A 6,694-nucleotide genomic window follows, 5' to 3' on the forward strand; every position below is an offset into this window, starting at 1 on the left:
TAATTTTATAAAGAATCAATTAAATCTTGTATTTTTATTGATATTCTATGCGTATTGGTTTAAATCCGAAAAAGTATATTGTACAATAATCTAACTTGGGTTAGGTCCAAACAAGTTTATGTATTTGGGTTCGGACCTGATTTTAAACTGGACAAAAATCTTATGTTTGGATCCAGATTTCGAACATGTAACTTATGTCTAAACTTGGTTTAATTAGGGTCACACAAATTCGGTCATCCAGATCGAAGTATCGAACAGAATTTTGTCACCCTTAACTCAACTAACAGAATTATTCATTCATAAATATATACTCATAAAATATTGCTTTGAATTCAATTTGACAGCTGACAGTATTAATAAGTGATAAAATGGGATAATTTATAAAATTAAAATCATCAAAATATTTTTTGTTTCTAGTCCACAAAATGAAAAATACAAGTCAAATCATATGAATTGTTAATTAAAAAATATTTCAAAAAATTAAGTGGCAGGAATTGTTGGCTGCAGAGAAATCAGGTTCTAATCACACTACTCGTTGTTTAGATCTCTCCGACTTTCAAATTAGTGTTTCTTTGTTAATTTTGTTATCGAAAAAGTTTGCTTACTGTTCATGGGGAAATTTGTCTAAGTACTCGCAATAATGCTCAATTATTGTTCTTGAGCAAGCTCATCCATTGTTCATGCCAAGCTCAAACTCAAGTTAAAAACATATATAGCTATTAGTTAACAGCCATATATATATAGTGATGAGAAAAACTATATCACTTTCCAAATAACTAAATGTTAGTCAACTAACTTACATGTGCAGACTTCAATAAATAATGATTGATCAACTTATAAGGCATAATAATAATTATATATATATATATAATATGTGTGTGTGAGTGTGTATACGTATGTATATATATATTATTCCCACTTGCTAGAAGTCTGAATTTGCATGTAGAATAAGAATTAAAATAGAGTAGATATAAAAAGATATTTCCACTTCCCATGTGTTAGCCAGTTGTCTACCAATTAATGGATTGGCTTGTAATGGGGGGAAGAATATCATATTTCTAAGCACTTTTTTCCCCCTTATTATTTAGTTTAATTTTTTGAAGCAAGAAAAGAAAGTAAGAGAAATAAAAATAAAGAGTTCCCATCCTAAGAAGGACTGTATTAGCACTTCTCCCTAAAAGATAACAAGTTCTATAAGAATAATCAATCTTTTATTCTTCTCCATCTATATATAATCTTTGCAAATAAGCAACTTCTCTTTATCACTCAATTAATGGAATCAAGGAAACAACCTATATATATATATATATCATTACTTTTTTCCATGCACTCCCATATTTTGTTTTTGTTTTTTTTTTTTCTCTCTTACCAATCAAAACTCTACATATTGATCGCGTAGAATATATATAATTCATTATAAGTCTCTATCTTTTTTGAGTGTAGATTCTCCACCAGAAAGATTGGGATAGATGGCAATATAGGCAAGAAGGGACCCCTTAAAGCATATTTGATATATATATATATATATATATATATTTCAATGCATAGCATATACTATTGGTATAGTCTATGAAATGTTATCCAATTAGTCAATTTGACTAGTTCTTCAAAAGAATGAAAAGCTTTACCATGCATGTAGAACATGGCCACTAAAAAATTGTGTTAAATCATTTTCATGTACAAAATATTACACAAGATATATAGCTAAATAGAATTTATTTTTTTTGGATCTTATGCATTACTTGTAGTACTTAAATTGATATTGACACAATAAAGAATAGGCTGCTTTACATATTAAACTTCCTTAAGTGCTAAGGGGTGGGTGTGGTATATATATCTTTTTGACTATAAATTGGATTGGAGATTTTCAACTTTAATTTTTTCCAAAAGTGCACATAGCTTTAGAAAAAGTTGAGAAGAAATATGTAAAGGGAGCACCTGAGAAGAACAATCTATATTGCTTCTTTTTTTTCTTTTCTTTCTGAGAGATTATATTTGGTGCATGTACATGTGTGTTGTTTGTGTTGGTATGGTCATCATAATAAAGAAAGTAGGAGCATAAACTAGTGCTTCTTTGCTTTTCTCAAAATTTTCTTTTTGAAAACAAAAAAGAAATGCGAATACTGTGTGGCTGGATTATATTTGTGTGTGTCACTTAGAGTGATGGCTATTCTTATATGTCTTTGTTCCAATAACTAGTCACTTGCTTTCTTCCTTGGAACCATATCTTCCACTTTTTAATTAATTTGTTTAACTATTTTTTTTAAATAATCACGGTGGTAGGGGAAGAGTTGTGAAACAACGATTGAGATCAGAGAACTAATTTGATTTTATGTCGGGACGATCCATAATAGATGCAATATTTCTATTATGAGGATTTGCAAAAAAAAAAAGTAGACAAAAGGAAAAGTACTACATGTATATGGTATTTATAGATTTTGAGAAGATATATGAAAGAGTGCCTTGGAAAGTAATGTGGTGGATTTTAGAGAAGAGTGGAGCCTCGAATAGTTATATTACTTTAATCAATGATACGTATGAAGGAGTTGTAACTATTGTTAGGACTAATGGAATTATACGGGAGTTTTTAATCACAATAGGTTTGCATATGGGAGTTATATTGTTCCTATTTATCATTGTGATGGATGAACTCACATGACATATCCAACGTGAGGTACCTCGGGATATGTTATTTGCGGATGATATAATTCTAGTAGATGAGACAATATTGAGAGTTAAATAAAAACTCAAGATATGGAGGCAAATCTTAGAGTTTAAAGGATTTAAATTAAGTATGATTAAAACATAATATACGAAATGTAAATTTAGTAAAAGTGATGTAAATTCATGTGACAAACCCTTCGTCCCACATCGCTTAAGTGAGGGCTTGTGAAGTGTTTTATATGGGCAAGCCCTTCCTTAACTAGCATGACACGTTTTAAAGTGGTTCTTAGGCTGAGATGACCCAGAGCCTACAATATCATACTGGTGAGCTGGGTTTCCATAATTTGGTATCGGAGTAGGCACAAGCCCACTCATGCGTGATGTGTGCTTGTGAAGAGGGAGGGAATTGATGTGAATTCATGTGACAAATTCTTCGTCCCACATCGCTTGGATGAGGGCTTGTGAAGTGCTTTTATATGGGCAAGTCTTTCCTTAATTAGTATGACGCAAGTTAAAGTGGTTCTTGGGCTGAGATGGCTCAGGGTCTACAATATCATACCGGTGGCAAGGTTTTCCATCAAAAAGCATGCAAAGAGACAAACAGACGGTTGCATGCAAAGAGACAAACAAACGGTTGAATTAGATGGGAGAGAAGTAACAAAAAATAAGATTTTTGAATATCTTAGGTCGATTTTCCAAGATGACAGAGACATTAGTGAAGATGTAGTTGATAGGATTAGAAAGGGAGGATGAAGGGGAGTTGTGTATTTGTGTGTTTCAGATATACGACATGCAATGATGTATGATTTTGAGTGTTGAGCTATTAAGAGAGAAGTGTTGGGCTATTAAGAGATAACATATTCAAAAAGAATAATGCTTGATACCCCAAAAAAGTGACCCCCAAAAAACCCACATTTAATGTGAAGTGTTGGATGTGAAGTGGGTTCTACATGTGTGTTTTTAATCCATGGTTATTTTAATGCCACATAGATTTGGGGGACTTTTGGGGGTGATATTTTGGGAGTCTCTAGCATTATCCATTCAAAAAATGTATGTAGCGTAGAAATGTGAATGTTTTGTTGGATGTGTGGCCACATGAGAAAATATTGGATAAGAAATGAGATTGTTAGATCTAATGTAGAAGTAGTACCAATTGAAGATAAATTGCAAGAAAACCATTTAAAATGGTATGAGCATGTTCAATTAGAGATGTTGATGCGACAATGAGGAGAATAAAGAGAATTTGTATAGGAGAGAGATGAAAAAAAATGACTTGAAATAGTAAAAAATGATATGATATATATTCAATAGGAATTGAAGAAAGTATAATCGTAGATGAAATAAATGACGGAAACGAATATACTTAGTGGATTCATGTTGATTTCCTCATAAATTCATGTATCCGACCCCGTATTTTTGGGATAAAAACTCGGACGACTATGACATTGTGGGGGAAGGATAGGCTAATGACTTGATGTGGGCTTCATTTGGTAGACAATTATGTTAGTAGCATATATACTGGTTAAAAATTGTAGCATATATATATGCTGTCTAAAATGCTAGCAGTGTTTTATCCAATTTTAGCTAATAGTATATATGTTGTGGCAAATTATGTGCAGGGGTATTATCTTAAGTTGAAGAATTTTTAAAGAATCTTTATTTAAAGAATAATTAAAATAATTATATAATAAAATGTTAGCTAATAATTCTATAATGAATATCTAAAGAATTTTTAATAAATTAAATAAATTTATTTTTAAATAATATATATTTGATTATTGCTAGATAATTTACACATGGTTTGTTCCCATGCACGTAGTCAGGATAAAATGATCCCTTTCAGAACTATTTTGCTTTTGGCCATAAAATTGTTCATAAATTGTCAGATTTTCGTGCAGAAATAGGGTTGTCTGATGCATCAGACCAGTAGCTTATATGCTATCTCGTGCGTAAGTATGGTCAAGTTGAAGCCCGAAAAGTTGGTGAAGAAAAGCTCACAAGTCTTGGCGGTTTTGAGGGATTTGCATAAAAACTAGGGATCATTAAGCCCAAAAGAAAATGAACTGATAAGTGAAAGGAAGCTGGGCTGCAAGCCGGGCCTAGAACATAACTTGGCGGCCCAACACTTCCTAACTATGCATTTTTCTGGCCCATCAGTGATTAACTATTCCAAGGTTCAGCTAATCGTATGAAAATTGTTTTAAGAACTATATCGTGTAATTGTTGCTATTTTAACATGCTCATTAATTTAATTTCAAAGGTAACTCTTCACTATCTTGCCTTCTCTATGCTTAATTTTCTAACAAAATGCCATATTTCATACTAGAGTAAATGAGTCTGGTGTTACTGTTTTAAAAGATTGACATTATATAAACAGTAACATTATAACTGCATCATATCATGTGTGTATAATGTTAATAATTTTATTTTTATTGATATTGTGTGACACATGTAAATGTTAGTCTAATGTTATTGTTTCAAAACAAGAACATTATAACAGTTTAGAAAAAGGTCTCAAATCGCTAAAATAAAGATCTAATGAAGTAATGAACAAGTTATAAGCGCATATATGGTTTCCTTAACTTAGTAAGACGTGTTTTAAAGTCGTGAGCTCTGAAAGGCCCTGGAAGTCCTGCGATGGGTTGAGCTTATACTTGATATTGGAAAAACGGATAATATCTTACAAGGATAGTCAAGTTCGGGTTAGGGAGTTCACTAGTGGATCCCAAGTAGTGGTATCGGAATGACGTTGTTTGGTTGTATGTCATTGTATGTGGGAATAATGCTAATATTTTTCTTTCTTTTTTTTTATTTTGACATTGTGTGATACAAATTAGAGAGGGGAATTAAGAACAACAAAATAAAAAGAAAGTGATATGTTTCAAAATATTTTTCAATTTTTGGATCCGGAGGTTCCATAATTCATTTAGAATATGAGAGTTTACAATTTTTATCAAATAATTCGGAAGTGTCCCACCACATTTTTATCCGCCATTAAATGTAAATTGTACTATAACGAATTGTAGAGTCCCCATTCCAAAAAATTTTGTGCGAGTTTGATAATCTCTTACAGTATCTCCAGACAATCCCATGAAATTTGGTCCATAGGTAGTTACAAAAACACCCTTGAATACTCATAAATGGAGTCTTGTATATGACTCTTCAATTAAATAGGCGGATTTTGGGTTATTGTTCCGTGTTAGGTGCATGCACGTACGTAAATCATTCATGCAAATGCCATGACCTCTTAAACCATATGCACATACACGTACCAACAGAAACACTACTACTGACTTAATTAATTCCCTTAAACGTCAACTCCAAGTCTAAATCATACTATAATGTGTTGACTTTGATTTTGAGAGAAATTGAAAAGGGATTCAGGGAATAATCAATCCTGATTAACTAATAACACCAAACAAATTAATTAATTAATTAAATTCTTTCGTTGCAGTTAAAACCCAGAAGTCATAGGGATCTCAATAAAAAGTATCTCAGTTATCCCAATAATAAGTGTGTCACTCTCTAGTTCAATCATCAGGTTTTGCGGATCCCTACACTTACATCAGTAAGAGACAAGATTCACTATTGGGATTACTGAGATGCTTTTTTACTGGGATCCCTAACATTTTTGAAACATCTTTGAATCCCACAAGATTGATTTAATTTCATAATCTAATTAATTCTATCCTTTCCAATCAAAATCACTGACACGGCATTGGCTATATATATATATACAGACACGGAATCTGCTAAATAACAACCTGAACGGCCCGTACGCCGCGTCTCACTACGTCCAGCGCACAACAGCACCACCACCACCACCACTAGTACTACTACCTAGAGAGAGAAAGAGAGATAGAGAGAGAAAGAGAGAAGAGAGAATCTTGGTGGTCAAGTAAGTAAGCAACGCATGAAGAGGTAGAGTTGCAATACAAATGTTTTTGAAGAAAAAAGAAAAAAAAAACTCTACGCATTATATATAACCGCCTCACTCTCCTTCTGTAAAAAAATCTCTCTCTCTTTCTTA

Source organism: Tripterygium wilfordii, chromosome 11 (assembly GCF_013401445.1).
Source record: "Tripterygium wilfordii isolate XIE 37 chromosome 11, ASM1340144v1, whole genome shotgun sequence".
Taxonomy (NCBI): Eukaryota; Viridiplantae; Streptophyta; class Magnoliopsida; order Celastrales; family Celastraceae; genus Tripterygium; species Tripterygium wilfordii.